Source organism: Ranitomeya imitator, chromosome 5 (genome assembly GCF_032444005.1).
Source record: "Ranitomeya imitator isolate aRanImi1 chromosome 5, aRanImi1.pri, whole genome shotgun sequence".
Taxonomy (NCBI): Eukaryota; Metazoa; Chordata; class Amphibia; order Anura; family Dendrobatidae; genus Ranitomeya; species Ranitomeya imitator.
Window position 1 is genome coordinate 394,023,225 of NC_091286.1, and position 15,829 is coordinate 394,039,053.

Below are 15,829 nucleotides of genomic sequence, written 5' to 3' on the forward strand. Positions count from 1 at the left end.
AAACAATATGTAGATACTAATTATTATCCATTTTTCGTATAAAAATTATACCTATAGTGATAAGTTTCATACAAAATATATGTAAGCCAAGTCCAGGCTGAAAGACAATTTGACTGTTCTGTCCCCACATAATGAGAATAAAGGTATAACTGGCTGTTAGATGCTGTGAGACTTTCCTACCTTCGTTTCCAAGAAATTGAAGACTTCACAAGCCTAGAAATGTGTGCTCACAGCAATGAGATGAACAGCAAAATGGCTAATGAGAGGAGGGAGGCAGGAAGACAAGTAGAAGCCACTCCCAGTTTGAATTAACTTAATTGACAGCAACATAAGTGACCAGTAACAACACTGAACAATAGATATCAGCATAACATTTGTAGCTGAATGAACTTTAGTTTCTGAAACCAAGTAAAGTCTTCCCACAGTGGAGGTATATGTGAAGGTACAATTGTACCTATGCAGCCTGTTAAGGTTGTAAAATTATGCAGCCTGACAAGGGTTAATGTACTCAAGTTAGCAGAAAGCAATTCGGCTGGCATTAACTTAACAGCACATATTAATGATAAGATCACTTTATGAATTACAGAGGAAATGCATTGATAAGACTAATGCAGTGTCAGGGATATGTGAAAACCAACAGAAAATTCCATGCTAAAGACCAAATTAGAGACAGTGCATTTTCACAAATTTTAGAAAATGGGCAAAAGGTAATCTTGGTGCTACCTTTCTCCATGTTAAGTGTCCTCCTCATTTGTGTACATTTCCTGTTGCCTAACAAAAATTGTTTTGGAGCAGCAAAGCCTAATTGAAACGTTAATTTGATATTGTTTGATTCTACATTACATTTCGTTATTTAAAACAAGGTGGTATGGAAAAACATTTGTTTTTCAATAAAACAGTCCTTTCAACTGGTTGCATGTGATATTACAGCTTAATCCTATGTTTTCAATAAAGATAAGCCGATATGACAAATGGTGGAGCTCAATAAAAGGATCATAGGCTTTTCACACAATTCTCTTAAAGGGAACCTGTCACCCCCAAAATTCATGATGAGCTAAGCCCACAGGCATCAGAGGCTTATCTACAGCATTTTGGAATGCTGTGGATAAACCCCCGATGTATCCTGAAAGATGAGAAAAAGAGGTTAGATTATACTCACCCCGGGGCTTTCTCACGACGGTCCGGTCCAATGGGTGTCGTGGTCCGATCCAGCGCCTCCCATCTTCTTACGATGATGTCTACTTCTTGTCTTCACGCTGCGGCTCCAGCGCAGGCGTACTTTGTCTGCCCTGTCATTGGATTCATTTCCATACAGAATTTGACTCTGATGAAAAAATTAGTACTGTTTGCTTGGTTTAAGTCTAAAACATCATAAAAGTTAATAGTCATGCAAATTATTTGAATAATCTTTTAAAGGCAGCGGACATCCTTTATCTTTTTTTAGGTCCCTCGGAGGAAAAATAGCTTTGTACTATATTAGCTATTAGATAGACATAATAGAAGTTAATTCTTCAGTAGTTTATATCTTGTATTGGCTACCTTGTAAAATGATTACAGTTGATGATAAAGAATAAACTTATGTTAAACTATCAATCAAGTAAGATTTAACACAAAATTTGAAGCGTCACACCATACATGTAAAGTGAGAGTATTTTACTGTCCTCTGATCAAGATTCATTCCATAACCGTGATGCTCTTGGAATGTTGTCTATGTTATGTACTGTGGAATGACATAAATCTATTAGACGTACAGTATTCATGTGTGGGACAAAGGCTGTCTTATCATTGTTTTATCCTTAGAAATATTGATGCATATACTCTGGCAGATGACTATTTTTGGATCTATGCTTTTTCTATTATTGTGACAATGAGAGTTAAGACTCAATCTATGCTCCCGCATTGCCGCACCTACTCCGAGAACAACATAGAACCCTCTTGCACTTTAGAAAATGTAACTTTATCTGGTTTTCTTTGGTCTAGAGAACATGTTCTTATTGTAGTTGGATAGGACAGTGAGTAATTGAGGAAGGCTCAAATCTCATTTATTTTCAACTCAAGTTATGTTTTCTTGGGGACTACCCAAATGTTGCTTTGTGAAGTTACAAAAGTTTGCTATTACCATTTAGGTCAGCAATTAAAAGGTATCAACTACTTTCCATTTTTAACATCTGTATCAGTCTACATTTTTATTGATCTAATTTTACTTGTATGTAATACTAGATTCACATATTCATTTTTGTTTTGATATACTAGAGAAATTATACTGTTTGAGTAACAACTGATAACCAGAAACATTTTTGAAGTCCAATGAAATCTATAGCTGTAATTGATAGGGAAGAGCACTGTTCTTAATTTAATTCCTTCTCATCATTGGTCATACTTGTACATCCTTTGTTGGGTTCTCTGTACTTTATGTGGTCTCATAAGCCTGCATCATACCTGGCAGATGGTTATGCTCCATTGCCAGAATTTACCTCTAACCGTAGCAAGAAGAACTGAGATCTGCCTGCTGCTGGTAATGCATGAAATGCTGCTGTCAATCTCTGACAATGAAAATTAAAATGCATGGTCCACGGCACACATAGCTTTTTGTGCTCATAGTCCCACTAGTGATGTAATCACAGGGGGCAATGGATTTTATAAGAGTTGTTCCAGTTAGTATGGTGTTTCTCTGAACACCAGACTGTGGTTGGGCTTCATATGAGACCATGGTTATTACACTAAAATGCAATAGTGTAGTATCAAATAATAGCAGCATCAAATCCCTTTAATAGGACTAAAAAATACATAAAATAATGCTTTTTTTAAATAAAAAATAAAACAATTTGAATCACAAGCCTTTGTCCTAGAGAAAAAATAAAGGAAAAAAAAGGAAAATTAAGTGTATTTGAGATAATTGTGTCTGTGAAAGTCTTATCTATCAAAATCTAAAATTTAATTTACCCATTTGGCACAGAAAAAAACAAACTACCAAAAATGCAACAACAAGCAATCAAAATGTAGTTTCTACACCAAAATATTATCAACAAAAAAGTATAAAAAAAACAAGAAATTAAAATCTTCACACAGCTCCATTCACCGTATTGTCAGATTTTTTTTATGGCACAATTAACTTCTTAAAGACCAGTGGTATTTCCCTTTTTGCATTTCCATTGTTTTCTCCCCTTCTTTTCACAGCCAGAACATTTTTATTTTTCCATTAATATGGCCATGTGAGGGCTTGTTTTTTGTAGGATGAGTTGTAGTTTTGAATGGAATAATTGATTTTACCATATAGTGTACTGGAAAATGGGAAAAAAAATCCAAATCCTGTGAAATTGCAAAAAAGTACAATTCCACAATTGTTTTTTGGATTTTTTTACCATATTCACAAAAGGCTTCAACTGACCTGCCAATATGATTCTCCAGGTCATTACAAGTTCACAGACACCAAACATGTCTAGGTTCTTCTTTATTTAAGTGGTAAAAAAATCCAAAGTTTGTAAAAATATTTTTAAAAATTGACATTTTCCGAGACCTGTATTGTCTCCATTTTTGTGATCTCAGGTTGGGTGAGGGCTTATTTTTTGTGCGCAGATCTTAAGTTTTTATTAATACCATTTTGGTGTGCATACAATTTTTTTCATCTCTCATTATTGTATTTTATTGTAATGTTGCAGCAACCAAAAAAACGTAATTCTGGTGTTTCAATTTTTTTCTCACTACGCCATTTACCGATTTGATTAATTGTTTTATACATTGATAGGTGATTCTGAATGTGGCAATACCAAATATATATATTTGTTTTTTTTTATTGTTTCATTTTGATTGGGTCGAATGGGGAATGATTTGAACTTTTATTTTTTTATTTTTTTTAATATTTTTTTTTTAAATTACTTTTTACTTACTTCAATGGTCCCCATGGGAAACTAGAAGCTGTGATCATCCAATTGCTTGTGCTACACAGAGCAGGGCTTCAGCCCTGCTCTATTTAGCAGAAATTCTCACTTGCTATGAGCACCTACTGCTGGATGGCGCTCATAGCTATCTGGCTATGACAACCACAGGGGTCTCCTTCAGACCCCGGGTTGTCATGCCAACCCTTTGGCAACCTCCGGTCATGTGACTCGGGTGTCGATAGGCGGAGTTAATGACGAACTTCCTGCGCGCTCATGCTAAATGCCGCTATCAGAGTTTGACAGCGGCATTTAACATGCTATTAACTGTGGGTAGATCGCGATTCCACTGGCGGCTGTTAGGGGCACATGACAGCTGATCAGATCAGCTGTCATGTGCCGGAAAAGTTGTGGGCTCATCAGGGGGAGGCATCTAATGTTAGACAGATCCGCCATTGGATATTAAGGGATTTATGCTGTAAAAACAAAATTACAAAAAATTGAAGAATTGAGAATTTTTTCATTTATTTAAAACACACTTGAAACTGCAACTTGGTCCACAAAAAACAATTGAGCTTTCATACAGCTATTTTGATAGAAACATTTTAAAAAAAGTTATGGGAGGAATAAAATGACGGTGCAAAAGTGGAAAATTGTCCCGTCAAGAAAGGGTTACAGTTTAATTTATGTTCTTTCATTGAAGTAATTGGTAATATCTTTAAAAGGGAACTTTTCACAATGGCATCATCGGCAGTGCCTTTAGCTCCTTTCTCACGATAGCCTGGTGTAAAGAGGACTTTTTTTTTAAAGTTAGCACTGTGCTTGGAGGTATGATCATCTTCCTTCCTAGATCTGGCCATAAGGAGGATAAGTAATTATTCATGCAGAATGTTACATATTTCCCTTCAAACAGCAATTGTGAAATATAAAAGATCATCAGAGTATCCCATTACGGAAGAAGTTATACTGACCAGTATCTTTTTCATATGTTATTTTTCATTGTGACGGTTAGTGACGTAAAGACATAATATAAATATGCATGAAACTGTAAAGAAGACAGCTAAGTGCTTGTACTTGAATGAAAGCTTGAGTCTTATCCAATTATACCCAAGATTCTGGTAATTTTATAAAGATATATCTTACGATGAACACTTAATACACATTTTAAATAAAATAAATGTTACCATTAAAAGTAGAAGAAGAAGATATCACACCATTTGTTGGAAAGTCATTTGGTTACACTAGACTTGTAAAATCAAAGTTCTGTGGGTTGAGGTGTCAGAGAAAAGCCAAAGGACAGGTCCAGGGAAATGTTAAAATACCGTATATACTCGAGTATAAGCCGACCCGAGTATAAGCCGACCCCCCTAATTTTGCCACAAAAAACTGGGAAAACTTATTGACTCGAGTATAAGCCTAGGGTGGAAATGCAGCATTTACCGGTGAATTTCAAAAATAAAAATAGATCATTATTTCCCCATAGCTGTGCCATATAGTGCTCTGCACCGTTCATATTTCCCCATAGGTGTGAACCATATAGTGCTCTGCCCCGTTCACTGTGCCCCATAGCTGTGCCATATACAGTGCTCTGCACCGTTCATTGTGCCCCATAGATGTGCCATATACGGTGCTCTGCACCGTTCACTGTGCCCCATAGCTGTGCTGTGCCATATACGGTGCTCTGCACCGTTCACTGTGCCCCATAGCTGTGCCGTGCCATATACGGTGCTCTGCACCGTTCACTGTGCCCCATAGCTGTGCTGTGCCATATCCGGTGCTCTGCACCGTTCACTGTGCCCCATAGCTGTGCTGTGCCATATACGGTGCTCTGCACCGTTCACTGTGCCCCATAGCTGTGCTGTGCCATATCCGGTGCTCTGCACCGTTCACTGTGCCCCATAGCTGTGCTGTGCCATATACGGTGCTCTGCACCGTTCACTGTGCCCCATAGCTGTGCTGTGCCATATACGGTGCTCTGCACCGTTCATTGTGCCCCATAGCTGTGCTGTGCCATATACGGTGCTCTGCACCGTTCACTGTGCCCCATAGCTGTGCTGTGCCATATACGGTGCTCTGCACCGTTCACTGTGCCCCATAGCTGTGCTGTGCCATATACGGTGCTCTGCACCGTTCACTGTGCCCCATAGCTGTGCTGTGCCATATACGGTGCTCTGCACCGTTCACTGTGCCCCATAGCTGTGCTGTGCCATATACGGTGCTCTGCACCGTTCACTGTGCCCCATACATAGCTGTGCTGTGCCATATACGGTGCTCTGCACCGTTCACTGTGCCCCATAGCTGTGCTGTGCCATATACGGTGCTCTGCACCGTTCACTGTGCCCCATAGCTGTGCTGTGCCATATACGGTGCTCTGCACCGTTCACTGTGCCCCATAGCTGTGCTGTGCCATATACGGTGCTCTGCACCGTTCACTGTGCCCCATAGCTGTGCTGTGCCATATACGGTGCTCTGCACCGTTCACTGTGCCCCATACATAGCTGTGCTGTGCCATATACGGTGCTCTGCACCGTTCACTGTGCCCCATAGCTGTGCTGTGCCATATACGGTGCTCTGCACCGTTCATTGTGCCCCATAGATGTTCCACATAAATTTGTGCCGCCGCTGCCGCAATAAAGAAAAAAAAACACATACTCACCTCCCTTGATTGCAGCTCCCGGCGTCTTGTTCCGGCGCCTCCATCTTCCCGGCGTCTCTGCTCTGACTGATCAGGCAGAGGGCGCCGCGCACACTATATGCGTCATCGCGCCCTCTGCCTGAACAGTCAGAGAGCGCAGACGCCGGGAAGATGGAGGCGCCGGCCGGGAAGATGGATCGGCGCCCGGCGGCTGGAACGAGGACAGGTGAATATAACATACTCACCTAGTCCTGGCGATCCTCGCGCTGTCCCCTCCTGTCTTCGGTGCCGCAGCTTCTTTCTCTATCAGCGGTCACCGGCACCGCTGATTAGAGAAATGAATAAGCGGCTCCGCCCCTATGGGAGGTGGAGCCGCTTATTCATTTCTGTAATGAGCGGTCCCACGTGACCGCTGAAGAGAGGAAGAAGCTGCAGCACAGAAGCCCGTGGGACGGCAGGGACAGCGCGAGGATCGCTGGGACTAGGTAAGTATACCCCAGCGCCCTCAGCCCCTCACCTGCCGACCCCACCGCTACCGTGACTCGAGTATAAGCCGAGGGGGGCACTTTCAGCCCAAAAATTTGGGCTGAAAATCTTGGCTTATACTCGAGTATATACGATATTGTCATTTATTGCCTATCTGATGGTAAATGCAATTTGTAACTAAATTGTAATGTACTTCATAAATCCAAAATCAGTACTTGTTTCCCTTCAGTATATGTATTTTACCTATCTCTTAAAGAGAATTTATCAGCAGGTATTTGCTTTGTAAACTGAGGACAGCATGAGAAGGCGGTTTAAACACTAAACTCATTAACGTGTCACATGTCTTGTGGTGTAGTATTATTTGCTAAGACTGAAAATTTAAACACTTTGTGATTAACATTGTTGTGACTAGTTGGTCAATTCCTTGCATGTTTGGCACTGCCCCTTCCTGTGATAAGCAGCTCACTGTCTATAGACATTGTATATACAGAGCCTGGCGTGGGCAGGGAAAGCTTTCTCACCCCTGCTGCTGTTCTCAAATGAGGTAGCAAAAACCTGCTGACAGGTTCTCTTTAGGCCACAATCATTTTCCAAAGCCAGGAGTGGCAAGCTGCAGCAGTGATGTCACTACTACAGTCTATGTGACCACTGTAACCAGTGGCATTGTAGTCGTCACAAGACAGCTGAGCCAAGTGATTGTCTGCAGCAAGTCCCATGCTGTAATAGTGACATCGACACTACAGCCTGTCAGCTTAGACAATAAGTAGCAGCAGAGGCAATGCTAGTTTGGCAGTGAGTATATTTTTAGAGTGGGCAAATCATAGAAATAAACAAAATCCCGGAAAACCATTTTTATTTCCTCCGTGCAAGTGCAGGAAAATGTCAGCACTTACACCAGTTTCACCTAAAGATTATAGCAGATGATTGTGAGCTCTGGTAAGGGACAGAACACTTTGTGATCAGCTTATTGACAAGGATCACTTCTAAAAAGTAGGGTTTGTTAACCCCTTCATGACCCAGCCTATTTTGACCTTAAAGACCTTGCCGTTTTTTGCAATTCTGACCAGTGTCCCTTTATGAGGTAATAACTCAGGAACGCTTCAATGGATCCTAGCGGTTCTGAGATTGTTTTTTCGTGACATATTGGGCTTCATGTTAGTGGTAAATTTAGGTCAATAAATTCTGTGTTTAATTGTGATAAAAACGGAAATTTGGCGAAAATTTTGAAAATTTCGCAATTTTCACATTTTGAAATTTTATTCTGTTAAACCAGAGAGTTATGTGACACAAAATAGTTAATAAATAACATTTCCCACACGTCTACTTTACATCAGCACAATTTTGGAAACAAAATTTTTTTTTGCTAGGAAGTTATAAGGGTTAAAATTTGACCAGCGATTTCTCATTTTTACAACGAAATTTACAAAACCATTTTTTTTAGGGACCACCTCACATTTGAAGTCAGTTTGAGGGGTCTATATGGCTGAAAATACCCAAAAGTGACACCATTCTAAAAACTGCACCCCTCAAGGTGCACAAAACCACATTCAAGAAGTTTATTAACCCTTCAGGTGCTTCACAGCAGCAGAAGCAACATGGAAGGAAAAAATTAACATTTAACTTTTTAGTCACAAAAATGATTTTTCAGCAACAATTTTTTTATTTTCCCAATGGTAAAAGGAGAAACTGAACAACGAAAGTTGTTGTCCAATTTATCCTGAGTACGCTGATACCTCATATGTGGGGGTAAACCACTGTTTGGGTGCACGGCAGGGCTTGGAAGGGAAGGAGCGCCATTTGACTTTTTGAATGAAAAATTGGCTGCACTCTTTAGCGGACACCATGTCACGTTTGGAGAGCCCCCGTGTGCCTAAAAATTGGAGCTCCCCCACAAGTGACCCCATTTTGGAAACTAGATGCCCCAAGGAACTTATATAGATGCATAGTGAGCCCTTTAAACCCCCAGGTGCTTCACAAATTGATCTGTAAAAATGAAAAAGTACTTTTTTTTCACAAAAAAATTATTTTCGCCTCAATTTTTTCATTTTCAGATGGACAACAGGATAAAATGGATCCTAAAATTTGTTGGGCAATTTCTCCTGAGTACACCTATACCTTACATGTGGGGGTAAACCACTGTTTGGGCACATGGTAAGGCTCGGAGGGGAAGGAGCGCCATTTGACTTTTTGAATGAAAAATTATCTCCATCGTTAGCGGACACCATGTCGCGTTTGGAGAGACCCTGTGTGCCTAAACATTGGAGCTCCCCAACAAGTGACCCCATTTTGGAAACTGGACCCCCCAAGGAACTTATCTAGATGCCTAGTGAGCACTTTAAACCCTCAGGTGCTTCATAAATTGATCCGTTAAAATGAAAAAGTACTTTTTTTCACAAAAAATTTCTTTTCGCCTCAATTTTTTTATTTTCACATGGGCAATAGGATAAAATGGATCCTAAAATTTGTTGAGCAATTTCTCCCGAGTACGCCGATACCTCATATGTGGGGGTAAACCACTGTTTGGGCACACGGCAGGGCTCGGAAGGGAAGGCGCGCCTTTTGACTTTTTGAATGGAAAATTAGCTCCAATTGTTAGCGGACACCATGTCTCATTTGGAGAGCCCCTGTGTGCCTATGCATTGAAGCTCCCCCACAAGTGACCCCATTTTGGAAACTAGACCCCCCAAGGAACTTATCTAGATGCATACTGAGCACTTTGAACCCCCAGGTGCTTCACAGAAGTTTATAATGCAGAGCCATGAAAATAAAAAATAATTTTTCTTTTCTCAAAAATGATTTTTTAGCCTGGAATTTCCTATTTTGCCAATGGTAATAGGAGAAATTGGACCACAAATGTTGTGGTCCAGTTTGTCCTGAGTACGCAGATACCCCATATGTGGGGGTAAACCACTGTTTGGGCGCACGGCAGGGCTCAGAAGGGAAGGCACGCCATTTGGCTTTTTAAATGGAAATTTAGCTCCAATCATTAGCGGACACCATGTCGCGTTTGGAGAGCCCCTATGTGCCTAAACATTGGAGATCCGCCACAAATGACCCCATTTTGGATACTAGACCCCCAAAGGAACTAATCTAGATGTGTGGTGAGCACTTTGAACCCTCAAGTGCTTCACAGAAGTTTATAACGCAGAGCCATGAAAATAAAATAAAAAATTTCTTTTCTCAAAAATGATTTTTTAGCCCGCAATTTTTTATTTTCCCAAGGGTAACAGGAGAAATTTGACCCCAAAAGTTGTTGTCCAGTTTCTCCTGGGGCTCGGAAGTGAAGTAGTGACGTTTTGAAATGCAGACTTTGATGGAATGCTCTGCGGGCGTCACGTTGCGTTTGCAGAGCCCCTGATGTGACTAAACAGTAGAAACCCCCCACAAGTGACCCCATTTTGGAAACTAGACCCCGAAAGGAACTTATCTAGATGTGAGGTGAGCACTTTGAACCCCCAAGTGCTTCACAGAAGTTCATAACACAGAGCAGTGAAAATAATAAATACGTTTTCTTTCCTCAAAAATAATTTTTTAGCCCAGAATTTTTTAATTTTCCCAAGGGTAACAGGAGAAATTTGACCCCAATATTTGTTGTCCAGTTTCTCCTGAGTACGGTGATACCCCACATGTGGGGGTAAACTACTATTTGGGCACTTGCCGGGGCTCGGAAGTGAAGTAGTGACGTTTTGAAATACAGACTTTGATGGAATGCTCTACGGGCGTCACGTTGCGTTTGCAGAGCCCCTGATGTGACTAAACAGTAGAAACCCCCCACAAGTCACCCCAGTTCGGAAACTAGACCCCGAAATGAAATTATCTAGATATGTGGTGAGCACTTTCAACCCCCAAGTGCTTCACAGAAGTTCATAACACAGAGCCGTGAAAATAATAAATACGTTTTCTCTCCTCAAAAATAATTTTTTAGCCCAGAATTTTTTATTTTCCCAAGGGTTACAGGAGAAATTGGACCACAAAAGTTGTTGTCCAGTTTCTCCTGATTATGCCTATACCCCTTGTGTGGGGGTAAACCACTGTTTGGGCACACGTCGGGGCTCAGAAGGGAAGTAGTGACTTTTGAAATGCAGACTTTGATGGAATGGTCTGCGGGCGTCACGTTGCGTTTGCAGAGCCCCTGGTGTGCCTAAACAGTAGAAACCCCCCACAAGTGACCCCATTTTGGAAACTAGACCCCCAAAGGAACTTATCTGGATATGTGGTGAGCACTTTCAACCCCCAAGTGCTTTACAGAAGCTTATAACGCAGAGCCGTGAAAATAATAAATACGTTTTCTTTCCTCAAAAATAATTTTTTAGCCCAGAATTTTTTATTTTCCCAAGGGTTACAGGAGAAATTGGAGCCCAAAACTTGTTGTCCAGTTTCTCCTGAGTACGCCGATACCCCATGTGTGGGGGTAAACCACTGTTTGGGCGCACGTCGGGGCTCAGAAGGGAAGTAGTGACTTTTGAAATGCAGACTTTGATGGAATTGTCTGCGGACGTCACGTTGCGTTTGCAGAGCCCCTGGTGTGCCTAAACAGTAGAAACCCCCCACAAGTGACCCCATTTTGGAAACTAGACCCCCCAAGGAACTTATCTAGATATGTGCTGAGCACTTTGAACCCCCAAGTGTTTCACAGACGTTTACAACGCAGAGCCGTGAAAATAAAAAATCATTTTTCTTTCCTCAAAAATTATGTTTTAGCAAGCAATTTTTTATTTTCTCAAGGGTAACAGGAGAAATTGGACCCCAGTAATTGTTGCGCAGTTTGTCCTGAGTATGCTGGTACCCCATATGTGGGGGTAAACCACTGTTTGAGCACACGTCGGGGCTCGGAAGTGAGGGAGCACCATTTGACTTTTTGAATACAAGATTGGCTGGAATCAATGGTGGCGCCATGTTGCGTTTGGAGACCCCCTGATGTGCCTAAACAGTGGAAACCCCTCAATTCTAACTCCAACACACCCCTAAACCTTATCCCAACTGTAGCCATAACCCTAATCACAACCCTAACCCCAACACACCCCTAACCACAACCCTAATTCCAACCCAACCCTAAGGCTATGTGCCAACGTTGCGGATTCGTATGAGATTTTTCAGCACCATTTTTGAAAAATGCGCGGGTAAAAGGCACTGCGTTTTACCTGCGGATTTACCGCGGATTGCCAGTGTTTTTTGTGCGGATTTCACCTGTGGATTCCTATTGAGGAACAGGTGTAAAACGCTGCGGAATCCGCACAAAGAATTGACATGCTGCGGAAAATACAACACAGCGTTTCCGCGCGGTATTTTCCGCACCATGGGCACAGCGGATTTGGTTTTCCATATGTTTACATGGTACTGTAAACCTGATGGAACACTGCTGCGAATCCGCACTGGCCAATCCGCTGTGAATCCTCAGCCACCGTGTGCACATAGCCTAATTCTAAAGGTATGTGCACACGCTGCGGAAAACGCTGCGGATCCGCAGCAGTTTCCCATGAGTTTACAGTTCAATGTAAACCTATGGGAAACAAAAATCGCTGTACACATGCTGCAGAAAAACAGCACGGAAACGCAGCGGTTTACATTCTGCAGCATGTCACTTCTTTCTGCGGATTCCGCAGCGGTTTTACAACTGCTCCAATAGAAAATCGCAGTTGTAAAACCGCAGTGAAATGCGCAGAAAAACCGCGGTAAATCCACAGCGGTTTAGCACTGCGGATTTATCAAATCCTCTGCGGAAAAATCCGCAGAGGACCAGAATACGTGTGCATATCCCGAACCCTAACCCTACCCCTAACCCTACCCCTAACCCTAACCCTAGCCCTAACCCTAACCCTACTCCTACCCCTAACCCTACCCCTAACCCTACCCCTAACCCTAACTCCTACCTTAGTGAAAAAAAAAATTCTTTATTTTTTTTATTGTCCCTACCTATGGGGGTGACAAAGGGGGGGGGTCATTTGCTATTTTTTTATTTTGATCACTGAGATAGGTTATATCTCAGTGATCAAAATTCACTCTGGAACGAATCTGCCGGCTGGCAGATTCGGCAGGCGCACTGCACATGCGCCCGCCATTTTGGAAGATGGCGGCGCCCAGGAAAGAAGACGGACACCGGCAGGCTTGGTAAGTATAAGAGGGGGGAGATCAGGGCACGGGGGGGCGTCGGAGCACGGGGGGGGCGTCGGAGCATGGGAGGGGAGGCGTCGGAGCACGGGGTGGGAGGCGTCGGAGCACGGATGAGGATCGGTGTGAGTGCGGGTGGATTGGAGCACGGGGTGGGGGATCGCTGTGCGGGGGGGTGATCGGAGTGCGGGGGGGTTGACTGGAGCATGGGGGGAGCGGACAGGAGGATGGGGGAGCGGAGCACAGGACGGAGGGGAGCGCTGCACAGATCGGGGGGCTGGGGGGGCGATCGGTGGGGTGGGGTGGGGGCACATTAGTATTTCCAGCCATGGCCGATGATATTGCAGCATCGGCCATGGCTGGATTGTAATATTTCACCAGTTTTTTAGGTGAAATATTACAAATCGCTCTGATTGGCAGTTTCACTTTCAACAGCCAATCAGAGCGATCGTAGCCACGGGGGGGTGAAGCCACCCCCCCTGGGCTAAACTACCACTCCCCCTGTCCCTGCAGATCGGGTGAAATGGGAGTTAACCCTTTCACCCGATCTGCAGGGACGCGATCTTTCTGTGACACAGCATATGCGTCACAGGTCGGATTGGCACCGACTTTCATGACGCATACGCTGTGTCACAGGTCGGGAAGGGGTTAAAGAAGGACAAGCTCTTCTAAGTTATTAAGTTAAATATAATAATTATTTCCAGCTTCTAGATATAGGTTTCAAATAAGCTTCAAATGGAGTTTGCTGTTTATTGTTTAGCTCCTTTATTAAAGGGAATCTGTCAGCAGGTTCTTGCTACCTCATCTGAAAGCAGCATGGAATAGACAAAGAGACCCTGACATCAATGATGTATCACTTAGTTTACTGGGTGCAGCAGTTGTGACACAGAGTTTTTAGATTTAGTCATGCAGCAGAGCTGAGAATGCTAGCCCCACCCACACCATACACATACGCCATACACCCGCCACATAGGCTATAGATTGGGAGGTGCTTATCACGGAAGAGGAGGGAGTCATACTAGCAAGCATACACTGCTTCTGTAGTCTAAACAATGATAATCACCAGGTGATTAAACCTTCAGTGTAAGTAAACAGCACTCAGCTTGACCTGTGACACAACGTTGAATTCTGTGTTTTAACCCCTACTTCATGCTCTCCTCAGATCACATAGCAAAAACCCACTGACAGATTCCCTTTAAAAGTCAGTTGTCCTTAAGGGGACATTATTATGTCAGTATACCAGCCCCCCAGACCATCTACTGGTACTAGGGTGGTTCAGTTTGACCATGCTTGTAGTGTGCAAAATTATTGCACAGTCGAGAATATGAATTTCATTGGACTTTGAAGCTGAATATCACAATTTAAAATAGCTACTATATTATCGATTTTCTCCAACACTTACTACATGCTGGCACTTTTAATAACTTATTTATGCAGAAAGCATATTTTGCAGAATATATAAAAGTGATACCAATGTACAGGAATGATTTACATTACAACATAATAGAAAAGACACAGAATACTGCATAAATATAATTTATATCCTATTGCTAGATTACTCCAAATCAATATAAGTTATGGACACAGAGACATTCTTGGAATCCCTAAGCCGTGAACTCTATCAGAGCTGATTCATCTCCATTTAACTGTTATTAGCCTTCTCAAACCAGTAAAATGAACAGTTAAATGTCTAATTATTTTGCTGTTTGCTTGTATTGGATTTTAGTTCTATCTCACTGTGCCTGGTCTTATTGATTTTCTGTGTTTGAGCATGACCTGTAGATTCGATGTACTTAGTAGTGTAGCCATGCAATAACTCATTTTTAAGAAATATTACAAGTGAGAACATATCTTTACAGAAACTACATAACTAAAAATGCTTAACCTTCCCCTAGTGTTAGGGTCGTGACCGACCCGTTTTAGGTTTTAAATGCATACAAATTCTACATACATTTGTTTATTGCATCAAGACTCTTTGATTTTTTCAGGAACTTATTGTTAAACAAAATACAATAAAATAAAACTATTTTACTAAATTGTAAAATGCTCTTATTAAAATTATAACATTTGTGTTGTTGGGGTCAATTTCGACCCAGGTCTAATATAAAAGTAAAAAAACAATAATAAGTCCCAAAACTGAACTCATAAACACAATATAAACCAACAGCCCACAGCCAGCTCTACCTCCAACAACTTGAGTTAGGGACATGTCCAGGCATGTATGGCCAAACCAGCTTAGAGTTGGTACTTTGCAGAGTATAGTTTATATTATTCTCTTGAGGTTCATTTGACAATTGAAAATGAAGGGTATGCTCTCAAATGAAAGGCCCAGGGGGCCACAATAAAAATATTAAAATCAATCCTTCCATGGATGAGAAACCCTAACAAGGTAACTAAGAGGTAAGAAACAAATTGGATCATAAATAACAGTTTTTAGGGTATCCTAGGGGTGATTTAAGACACGGGTCAAAACCGACCCGTTAACATAAAAAAGAGTAACAGAAAGCTAACACTAGAGGAAGGATAAATACAAAAAAGTTGTGTACTTTATATTAATGAAATTACACGTCGGAAAATATAGATTATGGATACATAGAAGAGAAGGCAATACATTCAAATAGATAGGCTCACAAAATATAGTAAATATATCCAGTGCTGTGTTTATCTGATTATATATTTACTGTTTGTTAGAAATTAAATTTTAATTTAAATTTTGAATATAGAA

General features: G+C 41.7%; 1 protein-coding gene across 1 annotated transcript in view; it reads left to right on the top strand.

The window, feature by feature from the left end:
• The window catches only part of CSMD1 (CUB and Sushi multiple domains 1), a 3,308,788-nt gene that overhangs the window by 2,329,492 nt on the left and 963,467 nt on the right, over window positions 1-15,829 (top strand). The gene's annotated exons all lie outside the window — the stretch shown is intronic.